Here is a 19073-nt window from a genome sequence, read left to right on the forward strand (position 1 = left end):
AAGCTTACCTCAGCAGACTCATGCTATACTTGTCCTTTTGTGCTTGGCTTACTTCACTTAGCATAATTTCCTCCCGTTCTTCCCATGCGGTGATGTGCTTCATACGTTCATCACTGCTTTTTAAGGATGCATGGTACTTCATTGTATGTATGTACCACAGTTTTTGATCCATTCATCCGTTGATTGAAATTTGGGTTATTTCCAACTCCTTGACTATGCCTAGTTTTTAAGGAGAAATAAGGTCACCTCTTTAGGACAGGTCAGTATTACATGGGAATTTTGTCTGAGTAAGTTTCTTTAATGTTTCTTTCTAAAGGTGATGCATTACATATTCTTATTAATGCAGCTAAAATGGGCCTTGTAGCAATAGTAGTTTAAAAAAGGTTGACGGCTTCTCACCTACTCTAACTATAGATGCAGGAGAGAGAATCAGCCATCAGCATCAGCTCTGATTCATGTGAGGCAGAGCATAAACATACCTGTACTCTCCAATACTTTAGCAGTTTTGACCCTAGTATCTTTCCCACAGTCCTCTCCTACTCAGCTCATCATTTTTTTGCAGTGGCCATGTACAACTTACAGTCCAGAGTCACACGTACAAGTTTTATTCGGTAACAGAATGTACCTTAGTATCAGAATCCATATGGTACTCATTGGCATTCATATTACAGAACCATGTAGGCACATTTGCTCTTCTTCAGGGCAGGCCTTTTCTCTGTGTCGCTCTCAGACATTTTGCCCCCTGAAGGTAAGCTCTCTTCATAGTGCCATCTTTATAGGCTCCTCTCAGCTCCATAGAGATGTCCTCCTCTTGATCTTGCCTGCCTGTCCCATATCTTGGCTGAAAAGCCATTTCTGGACCTCTCACAATTGGCTCTGTCACTATGTCCCTTCAGCCCTCGGCATTATCTCCATTGGTATAGCCCTTGATTCATGAATATTACAGTACATTGTGCAGGAGCAGCAGTAGATCATTCCATATGAAGTAGAGGTTCAAGATGTCCCTTGATTTGCTCTGCAGTCTCTCAACAAAACTAAATAGTCATCAGGTAATTAACTCTTCAGGATGTTGAAGTTGGTGAATCTCAGATGTCAGGCAGCAATCTGTTGGCTCATGGAGTGGAGAAGCTCTTAAATCAGGTCACACGGGCAGCTCACAGTTGACAGGGATGTTACGGAAATGGCTCATGGAGTTCTGGAAGCTGGCAAATCCCTAATCCATTCTGAACTATGTGGCTGCAGGGGCTGACAATACCAAATAACACGTAACAGGCCAATGTCTCACTGTTTGTTCTCAACAATGCTTGCATGCAGTTCTCTCTCTCCCTCTTTTTCTAGCTCTTGATATGATGGCTTCTTGGGTCAACCTAGCACCTTGCCCACCTAGGCAAGATTAGGAGGGGCCTCTTGGAGAGCATGTGACGAACGAAGACAGGTTCAAGAGGACCTTTTAATTAAAGTCAATACTGTTCCAAGGTGGCTGAGAAGAATTTTTCCTAAGATTGACAAGAGGAGCTTGTCCAAAGGTGACTTATAAGAGCTTCCTGCCTCAGGAAGGGAGATAGTCCCTATGAACTTTCTGTGTTGGGATCTGAGTTATAGCTTCTTATTCCTGATCCCAGGTTTTACCTTGTTCATTAATAGACCACTTTGCTTTATGAGTTTTGTGTGGCCATAGCAACAAATTATCAAACCCAGAAGTGAGACAAAGAGTGGTGTGGGAGGAATGACTTGTGTAAGAATTGACAAAAAATGTTGGAGAGCTGAGGCATGTTTGACCTCCCCATCTGAACAGTTCCTGATACCTATTGCCACTGAAGATGCAGAGCCTTGTATACTGGTGATCCTGCCAGGACTCCTAATTCCATTTCACAATGCGTTGTAAACTTGTTTGTTAATATAAACAGGTGATTATCTACTTTGTGTGAGTATAAATTAGCGATTTCTAGCCGTTCAGATCATTTCACTGGTACTCAAAATTCTAATTTTATGAGTGGGTGGATTATTTTGGTGGCACAGGGTTCCCCAACACTCGAACCTTAGGAGTAACATTGCAATTGTGGCAAATATTAAAATACGGAGAGTAGACAGCCGGACACCAGGGCTCTCTTCCTATGCCAGGATTGAGAGAGTGAATGTATTTTCCAGTGGGTGTATATAATGGAGCTTACAGATCTTTCATAAGGCATGTACCTCATGCAGTTAGCGTATACATGGTCAATGGGTAATATCATAAGTGGGTAACATAACAAACAAGCAAAAAAGTGAGTCACCATCTTGACCTAGGACTAATTGACATCAAACATGCCCTGAGCCCTCCCCAGGCATTTGCCACATTTTATGGTGGACTGGCTACAGAACCTGGTGGTTCTAATCCACAGATAACCTTCAAGCATAGTTAGAAGCAGCCAGGCAGAGAAATGATTCTACTACTACTGTGTTTCCTCCAAAATAAGACACTGTCTTATATTTATTTTTCCTCAAGAAGACACTCTGTGGTTGGTTTTCAGGGGTGTCTTATTTTTATTAAGTATGGTCTAACAATCTACATTTATTCAAATATAGTTAAGTCGTCTTCTTCTGGAACATCGACCCACAGTGCTGAGTAAAATGGCAGCCACAGCTTTCCTCCGTCCCCCTTAGGACAAACAATGCCTGAAGCAGAGCGTCCTGCTCCTCACTTCACTGAGGAGACTTTTATGTTCATTTTCTGTGTCTCCCGCTGTGCCTCAGCTTGCAGCACACATGGTACAACCGGGACCTGACTGGGGGGCCAGCCAGGTTGATGGGGCTGCCCACACCTCTTCGGTCACCTCCAAGATAACAGCTGTAACGATGGGGCAGATGACAAGGGCTGCCCGTCTTCATTACCTCTCCATGGCGATATGCTGCATAGCCATGCCTATCACTGTCTTATTTTGGGGGTGTGGCTTATATTGAACAAATGCTTAGAAATCCTGCTATGGCTTATTTTATGGGTATGTCTTATTTTCAGGGAAACACAGTATGATAGCTTCTTTAAGACTGCTCCTTTATGGAGCTCTGTTGTCGGGTGCACATTATTTGGAGGACGTGTATTTGGGAACATTTCTTTATCCGAACAATGGAGATCTTTCTTAAAATAGGACTAGTTTTCCGTGCCCATGGTTGCAAGTCTAGAAAAATAGGTCAAATGCTTTCTACCAAGTCCTCAGTTGACCACACCTATAGAATGTACTAACACAGAATAGTTTTTATTATTATTTTGCTTTCTTTAGTGTAAGATGTATTTTTTTTAATCTTCAAATGGAAAATATGTCATTAAATAGACTCCTTTTACTACAGGAATCACTGACATTCAGTGATGTGGCTTAAAGTTCACCTGGGAAGAATGGCAGCTCCCGAACCCTGACCAGAAGACCCTATATCAGGATGTGATGTTGGAGAACTATCGCAACCTGGTTTCCATTGGTGAGGAGAATTCTCAAGTCATTGGCCCTGTCATTAGCTTTTCCTATCTTAAGTGTTGAAATCCTTACAGTGTCTGTTGTGTTCTCAAAGAAGTAGATTCTCATTGCATTCTCTGGTCCTAAGTTAGTGGGTAAGGTCGTCTGTCCTTGAGAGACTACCCTTTACTTTGTTCATTTGAACATGATTTTCCTAGAAATACAACATTCTGCAGGCTTTATAAAGTTTAGGTCAAGTTTGGTGTGTCTAAGATTCTATAATTTCTCATGAGCAGGTTATCCAGTTGTCACCTCAGAAGCTTCCTCTCAATAGGAACAAGGAGAAATGTGGTCGTTTTTAGAGACAAGCTGTGGTGGAAATTTTTCCGGTGCGTAGTCAAAGTACCTTAAGGGTAATTGGACAGGGCAGGGGAGTTGATTCAACTGGTAGAAGGCCTCACATCCATCACAGGTGTCCTTCGAATGTGAGACCTCACTTTTCCTACCGTTGCAATAGTACTCCAGTGCTCTTCTGAGATTAGATTTTTAGATTTCTATTTATTTGATATACATTAGTATATGTTTGGGTCTATAATTTTCTTTAAGATTGTCAAAACGTTCCCTCTCTTATATGCTTCTACCTTACTATGAAAGTCCATCTTGCGATCCTCTCGCCTCCACTACTGAGCAAGCATGGATCTCGAGCTCCCACCATAAACGTTCTCCATTGTGCTAACTTAGCTTCCCCCCTTGGAGTTTGTCTATTTTCCTTCTTACTTCACAATTAATTTTGCTACTGTTAGGAATCAGTGACCCCTGTGAAGGGGCTTTGGATCCCCAAAGGGGTCACAACTCACAGTTTGAGAATGAGTAAAGGTTTCGGTTTCCATTTTCTCATTTTGTCTCCTCTCCCTTAAAGTTTTCTTCATTCTAGTGAGATTAGTTATTTGTTTCCTATTAGAGATGGTCAAATTGCCTTCTCTGTTGGAATAGTTTAACAGACATATTTCTCCATATTTTACTCTTTTTGGTGAAATACGTGTGCGACTTCTGTTATTTTCAGGTGTCTATGATCATCTTCCCAGCAAGAAAATTGTTATCAGCTTAGGATATCTTTTAGCATTTACCTTCAGTTTTTTCTACCTGTACGATTTTTTCTTTATCATTTTACTTGGGGATCATACAACTCTTATCCCAATCCATACATATATCAATTGTGTAAAGCACATTTGCACAATTGTTGCCCTCATCATTCTCAAAACATTTGCTCACCACTTAAGCCCTTGGCATAGCTCCTCATTTTCTCCCCTTTCTCCCTGGTCCCCCCTCCCTCATGAACCCTTGATAATTTATAAATTATTATTTTGTCATTTCTTACACTGTCCGATATCTCCCTTAACCCACTTTTCTGTTGTCTGTCCCCCAGGGAGGAGGTTATATGTGGATCCTTGTTACAGGTTCCCCTTCTCTATCCCACTCTCCCTCCACCTCCCAGTATTGCTACACTCACCGCTGGTTCTGAAAGGATCATCTGCCCTGGATTCCCTGTGTTTCCACTTCCGATCTGTACCAATGTACTTCCTCTGGTCTAGCCAGATTTGTAGAATTGGGATCATGATGGGGGGAAAACATTTAGGAACTAGAGAAAAGTTGTATGTTTCATTGTTGTTACACTGCACCCTGACTGGCTTGTCTCTTCCTCACAACCCTTCCGTAAGGGGATGTCCAATTGCCTACAGATGGGCTTTTGGTCTCCACTCCGCACTCCTTTTCATGCACAATGATAGGATTTTTTGTTCTGATGATGCCTGATACCTGATCCCTTCGACACCACGTGATCACACAGGCTGGTGTGCTTTTTCCAAGTGGGCTTTTTTGCTTCTGAGCTAGATGACTCGATTTTTTTTAACAATTTATTAGGGCTCATACAACTCTTATCACAGTCCATACATATACATACATCAATTGTATAAAGCACATCTGTACATTCTTTGCCTTAATCATTTTTTTCTCCTCTTTTCTTTTTTTTACATTTTATTAGGGACTCATACAACTCTTATCGCAATCCATACATAGACATACATCAATTGTATAAAGCACATCCAAACATTCCCTGCCCCAATCATTCTCAAAGCATTTGCTCTCCACTTAAGTCCTTTGTATCAGGTCCTCTTTTTTTTTCCCCTCCCTCCCCTCTCCCCCCTCCCTCATGTGCCCTTGGTAATTTATATACATCGTTATTTTGTCATATCTTGCCCTATCTGGAGTCTCCCTTCCCCCCTTCTCTGCTGTCCCTCTCCCAGGGAAGAGGTTACATGTGGATCCTTGTAATCAGTTCCCCGTTTCCAACCCACGCACCCTCCACTCTCCCAGCATCGCCCCTCACACCCTTGGTCCTGAAGGTATCATCCACCCTGGATTCCCTGTGCCTCCAGCCCTCATATGTACCAGTGTACAGCCTCTGCCCTATCCAGCCCTGCAAGGTAGGATTCGGATCATGGTAGTTGGGGGGATGAAACATCCAGGATCTTGGGGAAAGCTGTGTTCTTCATCGGTACTACCTCGTACCCTAATTAACCCATCTCCTCTCCTAACCCCTCTATGAGGGGATCTCCATTGGCCGACACTTGGGCCTTGGGTCTCCACTCTGTACTTCCCCCTTCATTTAATATGGTATATATATACATATATATATACCCATACATACACACACACATATATCTTTTTTTTTTTGCATGATGCGTTATACCTGGTCCCTTGGCTCCTCGTGATCACACTGGCCGGTGTGCTTCTTCCATGTGTGCTTTTTTGCTTCTGAGCTAGATGGCCGCTTGTTCATCTTCAAGCATTTAAGACCCCAGACACTATCTCTTTTGGTAGCCGGGCACCATCAGCTTTCTTCACCACATTTGCTTATGCACCCATTTGTCTTCAGCGATCCTATCATGGAGGTGTGCAGTCAATGATATGATTTTTTGTTCTTTGATGCCTGGTAACTGATCCCTTCAGGACCACTCGATCACACAGGCTAGTATGTTCTTCCATGTGGACTTTGTTGCTTCTGAGCTAGATGGCCGCTTGTTTATCTTCAAGCCTTTAAGACCCCAGTCACTATCTCTTTTGATAGTCGGGCACCATCAGCTTTCTTCATCACATTTACTAGTTCACCCACTTTGGCTCCAGCCGTTGTGTCGGGAGAGTGAGCATCGTAGAGTTCCAATTTAATAAAAGAAGGTATTCATGTATTGAGGGAGTGTTTGAGTAGAGGCCCAAGGTCCTTCCGCCACCTTAATACTTAACCTATAAATATAGACACATAGATCTAATTCCCCATCCTCCTATATATATATATTTGCATGTACATGTCTTTGTCTAGACCTCCATAAATGCCCTTTGACTCCTAGCTCTTTCCTCCATCTCCCTTGACTTTCCTCCTGCCCTACTACCATGCTTCGTCGCCACCTGGGCTAGAGTATACCTCTCCTCTAAGCAACCTTACCCTTGATCATTCCCCACCAGGCCTGCCACTCCCCCCTCTCTACCATTTGGGTCCCATGTTTTTCCCTTGTCCCTGTGTTTGTTAACACCACTTCCTTATCCCCCCTACCCTCACAACCGAAGTCCCCCCGGAACTGTCGGTCCCGTTGTTTTTCCTCCAGATAGTTCATCCAGCCTGTCCTATTCAGACAGACCTGTGGAGACACTAACATGCACGAAAACAAGACAGAGCAAAACAAAGCAACAGTATACACCCAGACAACAAAACAACAAAAACAAACCACTGACAAAGAACAGAACAAAACAGTTCACAAGAGAAAAGCTTGTAGTTAGTACAGGGATTGTTTGCTGGCCCTAGGAGTGTTTTCCAGTCCAGTCTGTTGGGGCATCACGCCCTGGCCCCAAAGTCCACTTTCAGCATTCCCTGGGGACCTTTCACTCCATTCCCTTGCTATTCCGCTGCACTCCCCCAGTGATTTGCCTCGGTGTGGTGGGATCAGGTCAGGTGCAATTCCCACACTGTGTCTCTGGTGCAGTCCCCTGTATCACCCTTAGTCACTGATTGGCATCATTTCTCATAGTGCGGCCAGCCACGTTGTTCTCTCTGTGAACTGGCTGCTCTACTCAGGAACATCATCCTCACGGCCTGGTGGGCCAGGCTGTGCTCCGCTCTCTCCTCCTGCCCCTGCATCTGCTCCTGTGTGCTCTGATTAGATATGTTCATCTCCCGGAGCTGCAGAGTCAATGTCGTCTTTGGAACAAATTCTTTTCGGGGGAGGGGCAGGAATCCACTTAATTTATGGTGCTGGGGCCAGCCTCCCAGACCTCTCAACTGGTTCCCTACTCCACGCCGGGATATTGCATTCACACCTTGCGGCACTAGGTTGAAGTCTGGTCCCACTTTCCCTGTGGAGATATAAACAATACACTCCCCTTGGGTGGATTAATGCCCCATGCCCCAGCTCCCCTTTTCTTCCTTATATTCATCCTTTTGTTTTCCTTTTCCCCCCTCCTCCACCATTGTCTACCATGTACATCCCTGGTTTTGGTCTGGTCCCTTTCATACTACACAGTCTTCACCCCTAAAATGTTTGTATACAGTAGCTTTTTCCCCTATGCCACTTTTGCTTTTTAAAATTTTTTTTAATTCTTACCTGAGCGGGCTCATGTTGTACTTGTCCTTTTGTGCCTGACTTACCTTGCTTAGCATGATTTCCTCCAGTTCTTCCCATGCCGCTATGTGCCTCATACTTTCATCACTGCTTTTTTGTGATGCGTAGTACTCCATTGTATGTATATACCACAGTTTTTTAATCCAATCGTCAGTTGATGGAAATTTGGGTTGCTTCCAACTCCTTGCAATTGTGAACTGTGCTGCAGTGAACATTGGAGCACAGATGTCTGGTCTTGGTTTGTTTCTTGCCTCTTCTGGGTATATGCCCAGTAGGGGGATTGCTGGGTCATATGGTAACACTATTTCCATCTGTTTTAGGTATCGCCAGATTGATTTCCATAGTGGCTGTACATACTTACAGGCCCACCAGCAGTGGATGAGAGTTCCTTTCTCCCCGCAGCCCCTCCAAAACTTATTGCTTTCTGATTTTTTGAATTGGGCTACCTTTGAGGGTGTCAGGGGGTACCTCATTGTTGTTTTAATTTGCATGTCTCTTATGGCTAAAGATCGGGAACATTTTCTCATATGTTTGTTGGCCATTCGGATTTCTGTCCCTGTAAAATTTCTATTCAAGTCCTTTGCCCAGCTTTCAAGTGGGCTATTGGTTTTTTTCTTTTTGAATCTAGCAGAGTATTGTAAATTTAGTAATAAGGCCTTTGTCTGATGTGTCATTGCTAAAGATGTTTTCCCAGTCTGTAGACCCTCTTATTACTCTCTTGGTGAATTCTTTGGATGTACACAAGTGTTTTATCTTCAGTATATCCCATTTGTCAATTTGTGCCTCCTCTGTGTTTGTGTCCTTCCCTATTTCTGATAGCCTGTGTATTTCCTGCGCCAAAGTTCTCAAGTTGGTCCCAATTCCCTCATTGATGGCCCTAATAGTTTGGGATTTAACTTCAAGGTCTGTGATCCACCTTGCGTTTATTCTTGTGCATGGAGTGAGATAAGGGTCTTGCTTCATTTTTCTGCATGTTGATATCCATTTTTTCCAGCACCACTTGTTAAAGAGGGCATCTGCTTCCCATTTGATCTTATTGGGGCCCTTGTCAAAGATCAGCTGTGTGTAGGCTGATACTTTTATTTCTGGATTTTCAGTTCTTTTCCATTGGTCTTAGTATCTGCCATTGTAGCAATACCATGCAGTTTTGAGAACTGTGGCTGCATAGTATGTGCCAAAATCAGGTAAAGCAAGCCCTCCCACAGTGTCCTTGTTCTTGAGGAGTTCTCTGCTAATTCTGGGCTTCTTCCCTCTCCATATGAAGTTGGTAATGAGTTTTTCCATTTCTTTGAAGAAAGATGATGGTAATTGTATCAGGATGGCATTAAACTTATATATTGCTTTTGGCATAACTGACATCTTAACTATATTTAGTCTCCCAATCCAAGAGCATGGAATATTCTTCCATTTGTTGAGGTCGCTCTTAGTTTCTTGTAATAGTGTTCTATAGTTTTCCCTATATAGATCTTTTGTTTTTTCAGTCAGGTGTATCCCTAGATATTTCAATTTGTGTTTGGCTATTGTGAAGGTTACCACCTTTTTGATCTCTTCTTCTGTGGTCTTATCTGATATGTATAACAGTCCGATGGACTTCTGTTTGTTGATCTTGTATCCTGCCACTCTGCCAAACTGCTCTATTGCTTCCAGTACTCCCCTTGTGGAACTTTTGGGATTTTCCATATATAAAATCATATCATCTGCAAATAACGATAGTTTCACCTCTTCCTTCCCCAGGCGAATACCTTTGATGTCACTTCTTTGCCTTATGCTGTTAGCTAAAACCTCCAGCACAATATTAAATAGGAGTAGAGACAAGGGGCATCCTTGTCTGGTCCCCTTTTTCAGTGGGATTGTGTTAGTGTTTTCTCCATTGACTATGACTTTGGCTGTTGGCTTTTCATATATAGCTTGTATTGTCTTGAGGAACTTTCCGTCCATCCCTATCTTCGTTAGTGTCTTAAACAGGAATTGGTGTTGGATGTTGTCGAATGCTTTTTCTGCGTCTATTGATGTAATCATCTGATTCTTATACTTTTTCATGTCAATGTGACTAATAATACTAGTGGTCTTTCGTATGTTGAACCATCCCTGCATCCCTGGTATGAATCCCACTTGGTCATGGTGAATTATTTGTTTTATATACTTTTGTATTCTGTTGGCTAGTATTTTGTTAAGGATTTTTGCATCAATGTTCATTAGGGATATCTGTCTGTAGTTCTCGATTCTTGTGGGATCCTTGCCCGGTTTGGGTATCAGAGTTATACTAGCTTCATAGAAGGAGTTTGGGAGTTTGCCGTCTTTTTCTATGTTCTGGAAAAGTTTGTGTAGGATTGGTATTAGTTCTTCCCTGAATGCTTCATAGAATTCTCCAGTGTATCCATCTGATCCAGGGGATTCTTTTGTTGGTAATCCCTTGATAACCTTTTCTATTTCTTCTATTGCGATGGGTCTGTTGAGATTCTTGATGCCTAACGAGGAGAGTCTAGGGAGGGATTGTTTTTCCAGGCATGTGTCCATGTCTTCCAAATTGTTGAATTCATTGGAGTACAATCCTTCATAGTATTGTGTGTAACTATCCTTTTGATTTCATTATGGTCTGTTGTAATGACCCTCTTTCATCCCTTATTCTTGCTATTGAGATTTGTTCCCTCCTTTCTTTGGTTAGGTTTGCCAATGGTCTATCGATCCTGTTTCTCCTTTCAAAGAACCAACTTTTAGCGATATTAATTTTTTCCATAGTTTTTTTATTTTCCCTCTCCTGAATCTCAGCCCTGATTTTTATAGTTTCTTTTCTTTTGCTATTAGTAGGGTTGTCCTGCTGACTCAGCTCTAGTTTTTGTAAATTTTGTGTCAGTGTATCCGTCATGATTCTTTCTTTTCTTAGGTGTGCTTGTATTTCTATGAACCTTCCTCTGATGACTGCCTTTGCTGTGTCCCATAAGTTTTGGTATGTCGTGTGCTCATTTTCGTTGGTTTCTAGAAATTTCCTGATTTCGTCTCTGATCTGGACCAGTATGCACTCCTTTTGCAGTAGAGAGTTATTCATCCTCCAATTATTTGCTCTTATTTTCTTTGTCTTCCTTTTGTTGATTTCCAGTCTCATGGCAAGGTGATCAGAGAGAGAGGTCTGTATTATTTCAATGTGCTTAAATTTATGTAGATTTGCCTTATGCCCCAGCATGTGGTCTGTCTTCGAATATGTGCCATGGGGACTTGAAAGTGAAATTTTTTGTATTTGGATGAAAAGCTCTGTAAATATCTATTAGGTCAAATTGTCTAATTGTGGAGTTTAGCTCTCTAGTCTCCTTGTTGAGTTTCTTTCCCTGTGATCTATCTTTCTCAGTGAGTGGTGTGTTGAAGTCACCCAGTATAATTGTCCAGTCTGATTTCTTTCTTAATCTTTTGGAGTGTTTGGTTGACGTATTGAGCTGGTCTCTCATTCGGGGAATATATGTTTACAATGCTTAGTGGTTCATTGTCTATCATTCCCTTGAGCATTATATAGTGTCCCTCCTTATCTCTTTTTATGGTTTGCTCTTTGAGGTCAATTTTATCCGAGATAAGATCGCAACCCCTGCTTTTTTTGTATTGCTGTTTGCTTGGTAGGTCCTTCTCCAGCCTTTGATTCTCAGCCTATTTTTGTCTGTAGCCTTGAAATGTGTCTCCTGTAGGCAGCAAATTGATGGGTTGTGTTTTCTAAGCCATTCTGCTAGTCTCAGTCTTTTAATGCCTGAGTTCAGGCCATTGATATTCAGGGTTATTATCTCCATGTGCGGGCTCTGTGATGCCATTTTATACCTTTTGTGTTGGGAGTTTTCCTACTTTCCTTTCTCATTAGTGTGTGTGTATCATTCTTGACTTCTTTCCATCCTTAAGCCATTGCTATCTTGGGGTCTGTTTTCTCTTTGTTGTGCTCTGGGTGAGGTTGTTCTATGTGTTGGTCTCTTATTTGTGCTTGGTGAGTGTTGTTCTTCTGCCCATACTGAGTCGGCGAGGATCTTTTGTAAGGCTGGGTTTGTTGTAACGTATTTTTTGAGTTTTTCCTTGTCTGGGAAGACTTTTACTTCTCCATCGATCTTGATCGATAATTTGGCTGGGTAGAGTATTCTTGGATTTGCGTTGTTTTCTTTCAATTTTTGGAATATATTACTCCACTCTCCTTTTTTTCATAGTTTCTGCTGATAGGTCTGAGCATATCCTTATGTGGGAAACTTTATATGTGATTGCTTGCTTTTCCCTAGCTGCTCTCATGATTTTCTCCTTTTCCTCAAAGTTGGATAGTTTAACTATTATGTGCCTTGGTGATTTCTTCTTGGGGTCCCGTCATGCTGGTGTTCTTTCAGTCTCCTGGATGGTTGCTTGGTTTTCTTTCATTAGGCTGGGGAAGTTTTCCTCCAAGAATTCTCTCGCTATTGTTGCAGATGACTTCTTTGATGTGTCTTCCTCAGGTAGGCCAATTATTCTAATGTTGTTCCACTTCATAGCATCAGACATAGCTCTTAGGTTTTCTTCGGCTTCTCTGATGCTCTTATTAGATTTTTGTTCACGTTTATTAAAGTCTGCTTGGCTGTCCTCCACAACACTGATGCGGTTCTCTGATTCCTCCAATCGATTCTCAAGGAACACGATTCTGCTATTGTTTTTCCTTATCTGCTCCTTAAGCTCCTGTTTTTCCCTTTGGTGTATGTCTTTTATCTCCTCTATCATTTCATCCTTTTTCTGTGTTGTTCCCTCATATCCTGCACGGCTCCAAGCAGCATTCTGAGAGTTTCTTTGTATGGCATCCCAATGTCTGATTCTTCTATGTATGTTGCTATGTTCAGGACATTTTCTGCCTTCGTCTTTTGTTTCTCCTGTTTTTTCATTGAGGTCGTTGGGGGTGATGGCTGTTTGCGTTGAGTTGTTTTTGAGGGACCAGGTGCCATTTTCTAGTCTCTCTCTGGAAGACTTATAGGAATGCTTCTTCGATCTGCCTACAGCTGATTTTGCTATGGGATTAACCTACAGCTGATTTTGCTGCAGGATTAACCTACAGCTGATTTTGCTAAGGGATTAACCTACCACTTTATCTTCCTATGGCTTCCCTATCAGGGGAGTGCCCCAGATGCCAGGTCTACTGCCTGCCCCAGTGATGCAGAGGCTGGGCTGAAGTTCCCGCTATTGGTTTGAATATTGATAAGTGTTGCCTGAGCTGCTTTATGTCCCCAGGTACACAGGCAGGAACTCCCTGGTGAGAAGTCTGAGGAGTATCCCCTGGAGAGCAAGCAGGCCTTTCCCTAGCCTTGGGCTATCTATGCAGGGTGGAGCTCACCTAGCTGGGTGTGACCCAGGCGCAAATGCCCTAGGGCAATGGGAGTGCCCCGTAAGTCCGCAATGGAGTGTGAGAGAGCAGGGCAGGAACAAGGGGTGGGGGGGAGAAAAATCAAAAAGTGAGACTAGACTGTGCAGGGGTACAGGGAAGCAAGGGAAGCAAAAGAAACTATATAGCTGAATCCCACTCCCTGCCTGTGGATCTGAAAGGGCTTACTCCCTGCCCCAAGCCCCAGCGGTAGTCTGCAGCTGAGCCCCAAGAAGGAGAAGGGTCGCAAGAAAACTTCTGAGCAGCCCCTAGAGAAGTGGGGGGGGACAGAGAGCAGAGATGTTAACAGACGCTGCAGTGTAGCTGAAGCTTGATCCCTGCCTATGGAGCTGTGGGGGTTTGGGTTTAGTCCCTGCTCAGACCATGCGGCGCGGCTGCGGCTGTGCCTTGAAAAAGCCCCTGCGCAGCCCTCCAAGGCTGTGTGGGAATATAGAGCAGAGAAGCAAACAGAAGCAACAATGTAGTTGAACCCCCATCCCTGCAAGTGGAGCCGCAAGGGTCCTGTCCCTGCCCTGAGGCAGGTAGGGGAAAACTGTGGCTGTGCTGGGACCAAGCCCTGCTACAGGCTCCAAATGGTCCCGGCTTGGGCAGATCGGGCAGCTGGACTAGGGTCGAGCCCCAGCTGGCTTCCACTGAGGTAAGCCAAAAGCCCCCAGCCCCTCAAGATCCTGTGGATCTGTGCCTACTTATCTTTATGATGCACCTCCTGCGATCCAGTGGTGTTGAATTTCACTCTGAGCAACTCTCCTTGGTTGGATTCTGCGGAGTCCCTCTGGTGTGTGTCACTCTGTCGCCATCTTCCGGGCTCTCTCTTCTCGATTTTTTTTTTAAGTTGCCTGTTCCTCCAATAATTTTGTAAGCGGAAAGGACATTATTAACACCCTGCTTTCTGTTTTCTTTTTTCACTAAACACATGTCTGATGTATATTCCTTACTATACAGTGTGCTTCCTTAAGCCCACACCTTCTTAATAGGTCCAAAACCCGAAAGATGCCCTGCTGTTTCTAAAGAATACTTTGGCTGTGTATTCCAACACTTAATTTTTTTGTTGTTATTCAAACAATGCATAGTATATTCAATATTGCTGTCTTTGTTTATTTTCTTTTTAGTAGTCTTTTGGGTTCCATGTGTATGATGTCCTTGGTGTCATCCCACAACTTATCTGCTCCTCAGTCATTAGTGTTCAGTCCTCAGTCTTTTATTCCTTAAGTTTATTCTTTAGATAGTCTCTAAGCTCTGTGATCTAAGTACTTTGGCTAGCTTCAACTTGCATTTGAGCAATTAATGATCAGTTCCACAGGTAACCCCTGGCCTTGTTTTGACTAATGAGCTTCCTCAGCATTTCTTTGTAGCGATGTGGTTGATTTGCTTTTCATTTGTTCCATTCAGAAAGATCTATATGTGTAGTTTCCATTTCTGTTGTTAATAAGGAATTTGTTGTGAAATCATTAGTCTCAAAATTTTGTTGGTTAACTTGTGTCATTTCTGTCACTAAGGCCACATTTTCCAATTACTGATAATGTTCCCAAATTTTACATTCATCAGTGCACATGATTGTATGGTTGATCAATGTCAAGTTGCAAAAATTATGCAAATTATATATATATATATATCTTTAATCATTTTATTGGGAGATCTTACAGATATCATAACAGTCCATAGTTCAATCACATCAAACAGTACTGTACAATTGCTACCACAGTTTCAAAACATTTTCTTCTTGAATTCCTTGATATCAGCTCCCCTTTTTTCCCTTCATCCCCCACCCTCAATTTCTTTATTGTAGAAATCAGAACCTGGATCAAAGTGTAAGCAGCCTTATCTCTATACTCCTGACCATAGGGCTTGGAAGATCAGTGCTAGTGTTAGAAGAAAACCTCCACAAGCCCCAAGGATAAAGCTAGAGCCAATAATGCACAATCTCCTGATAACGTTTTATCCACACTGCCCTCCAGTAAGATGTTAGTGTACAGCTCCTACAGGTGACTGACAACTTGCTACTCAGCTAAAAGATGCCTAGCTTTAAAAGCAATCAGGTTCCCTTTGTTGCTATCACTCAAGGAATCAACTATCCTTTTGTCTCTTAAATGTCTTCTGGATGGGTCCTAAGGGACGGTTGTGTAATTGAAGGGCAGACATTAAAAGGCAGTCAGAAGTATTTAGGCACTCACCTCTTCCATGATGCCAAATCTGAGCAGGATAGAGAGAGAATGTATTCTTTCACCAATTTGCCATATATGCTTGTGTATATGCCGAGTTTTTCAGCTCAATTTTTATTCAGTTTTTGTGTTATTTGGGTTGCCTTATACTCGAGTAAAAGTGGTATAAAGTCCTGGGGCATGCAACCGCACAACTCCCCCCACCCCCAACCCCTACCCACCCACCCCCCCCACCCCCAGGACACCTATGTACCTAGCAAGGTAGGCAGTATCTTTACCCTGGACGTCCCTGAAGTACTTGGCTGCGCAATTTTAGGCAAGTACTCAGGGCAGGTGGGGGTGGGGTGTGGGGGCTGGAATAACTGTCCCCTGAGCAGGGAGGCCAATAACAACATGTCTTCTCTTATAGTTAAAGCCATGTGCTTGTATGAGGCATCATTAAGGTAGCACTATAATGAGGGGATATTGTGGGCATGGTTTTTAATTAGGAGAATGTGACAGGGACTCTTTTCCAACTTACAAATATGAATGCCTCCCTCTTCCCAGATACCTGGCTTTGCAGTCTTCTTTAATTCTGAGAATAAAGAATTTGTCTGCATCCACCCTCTTCTTGGTCCTAAGTTTCCCACAACCTGCTACTTATCTTGAAGTATTCTAAAAGAATTCAGGATATTCCCACATTCCCACTTGTCCATTCTGTGTGTCTATGCCTTCTGGAGGCTTCCGCATCTTACTACTATATAAATTCACTGTTAAATGACCTCGCTGTCTTATTGTGGCATCGTAGATGAGGCCACTCGTACCCCATTTTTGCTGTCTGCTTTATCTTCCTTGATGCACATGCTATTCCTAGGGGCCCGTTTGGCTGTGGGGTAAATCCCACATTTTATGTTTGCTTTATCACTTGGTGCAAAAATTTAAATAACACTTGTAGTAACTGGTCTTACCTGCAAGCATATGAATACTAACCTACTACAGACAGAATTATACTTCAGAGAATTCTTGCAATGTACTTTTTGCTGATGAATATGACATGAGTGTTCTTGAATTTGTCTATCTCACCCTTATAAACCACTTGATTATCTCATTAAAAATGGCCAGTTCCAGTCTATTTAAGTATAATAAGCCATACACCATCAATATTTAAACATTTCATTTTGTTTTGACATCTTGCAATTGTTCTCGATAATCCTTCATTTATTCCTCCTTCAAATTATTAGAGAATGTTTGTATGTTAGACAGGGTTTTCTAGAGAGATAAAACTAGATTGTTGATAATTATGTATATATTTATAAATAAGAAATGAACAGTTAAATTATAAAGCAGTACAAATGGCTCAGTGCAACTCACTCCCGTGAGAGAGTTGTGAGACACTAGCCGTCCTTCAAGTCTTGAGGGCCGTCTGGTAGTCCTCTGTAGAGAGAGAGAGCTAGGCTATCCCAGCACAGGCAGCAAACAGTAAGGCAGGTCACCAACTGTCTTCCAGGTCACCAACAGTCAGTCCCTAGTTCAAGAGATGTAAATTCCAATCTTGTGGTCTTAAAGGGACCCCAACATACAGCGAAACAGTCCACAGGCTAGGCGTCCCACAGGTAGAGTAGCTTATAAATGGAGGCACAGAACAAGCAAGGCAACTGCACACTGGCCCGATGATAAAGGAGGGAGAGACCAGAAAGGCGAGGCTCACCAAGCCATTTATCTTTCTGTCCTTCAATTAATCCCACTCATGTTTATCTGTCAGGCTGGCACAATAAACTAACAATCTCAGTTTGCATCTATTTTTTTCTTTTCAGTCATGACCTGTCAACCACTTCAAGTTCCCAAAGCTCTCCTCCACCCACATCATCACTGTTGAATGCACTTTGAGGATTTAGTACTTGTTCAGTGTTACTTCATTGCCATTAAACCTGGGGGGTTCATGTTCCAGAAGTAGGTCACCAGGTATTCCTCGCAGTCCCTATTTCTGGAGATTCCACTAAGATCCATGCACCATGGGTGGTCCTGCTTGTATTTGAAACACTGGGTGGCATTGCTTCTGGCATCACGGCAACATGCAAGCCACCACCACAGGACAGCACTGAAAGCTGGTGGTGTCAGCTAGAATACAGGCTCCATGAACATAAAGAATACGTTTGTGTACCGTAATACCTTTCATATACACCTGTAAAAATGGTTTTCTCCCAAGTAGAACATTCTTCATTTTCACATTCCCAACTTTATGTATGTAGTACTTAGTTGTGTCTCAATAAAGATTGATGGAATGAATACATCTGTCATCTACCAATTAAAATTAGCAAGCCTTAACTACCCCTTTGGTCTATTGGTCTTAATGTCTTGTTTGTATTACATTTGTTGTATATTTTCATGGCCTTATTTAAGCAAATACCAAATCTGTGTTCATTCATTACTTTCATGTCCAATGTCGTTTCTATAATAGCTGTTTTTATAATTTGGATTGTTTACATGATTGTATTTCTTTCAATGGATAAACTTTAAACATAGTGTTTTATTTACATTTCATATAAGAGGGTTGTCACTACAGATTTACCTTGTATCAATGCAAATTTTAAGAGGTCCATTGTAAGTCAAGATAATGGAAAGATTCAATGCTCTGTTCTTTTATAGTCCTCCAGAAAGATGGTGATCATATGCTCGAACACTTGCAACATGAAAGATACATGGATAGAACAGTGCTATAAATTTAATATATTGGAAATTATTGTTTCTCAGCACAAAAATAATTTTCCTCTCAAGGAAAATTATGAGATGTTTAGCTTTCATGAAGAAGTTATAAAATCATTTTTAATCATTCTGAAATTAAATCAGAGCAGAAGCAACAAAATAAAGAAGTCAGTTGTGCTCAGTGGAGATGAAAAAACTTTTGTCCATGTTGAACAGAAGAAATTTTGTACTGACATGAAATTCCATGAGTGTGAACAACCCAGGCACATGAAATTACAGTGGATTCAGCATCAGGAATCTGATTAAATTGAGAAACAACTCACAGGTGATAAATGTGGGGCAACCTTCATTGAGGAGTCTTTGCTCTGTGAGCACCAGGTCATATGTATACTAGATAAGACCTATGAATGCAGTCAGTGTGGGCAAAAATGAGATAAAATGTTCAAACTCAATGAACATTATCAAAAAGCTCATAAAGGACAAAAACTATATAAATGCTTGGAATGTACTAAAGCTTATCACAGTATGTCACACCTCAAGGAACATCAGAAAACGCATGTGGCGCAGACACCCTGTGTATGCAGTGAATGTGGGAAAGGCTTCACCAGGAAGAGTGATCTCACTGCTCATCAGCGAATTCATACTAGAGAGAAACCCCATGTCTGTACTAAATGTGAGAAAGCTTTTATTAGGAAGAAGTACCTCACTATTGATCAGAAAAGTCATACTGGGGAGAAACCCCATGTCTGTGGTGAATGTGGAAAAGCATTCATTCGGA

At 42.2% G+C, this 19073-nt stretch overlaps 1 long non-coding RNA gene across 3 annotated transcripts in view; it reads left to right on the forward strand.

Annotated features, from left to right (window-relative positions):
• Positions 1–19073, forward strand: part of LOC142456718 (uncharacterized) — a 58519-nt gene that overhangs the window by 13302 nt on the left and 26144 nt on the right. For all 3 annotated transcript variants that reach the window (XR_012786091.1, XR_012786090.1, XR_012786092.1), the window contains one exon: positions 3325–3450. This is a non-coding gene — a long non-coding RNA (uncharacterized LOC142456718). The remainder of the gene's footprint in view (positions 1–3324; positions 3451–19073) is intronic.

Source organism: Tenrec ecaudatus, chromosome 9 (assembly GCF_050624435.1).
Source record: "Tenrec ecaudatus isolate mTenEca1 chromosome 9, mTenEca1.hap1, whole genome shotgun sequence".
Classification (NCBI taxonomy): domain Eukaryota; kingdom Metazoa; phylum Chordata; class Mammalia; order Afrosoricida; family Tenrecidae; genus Tenrec; species Tenrec ecaudatus.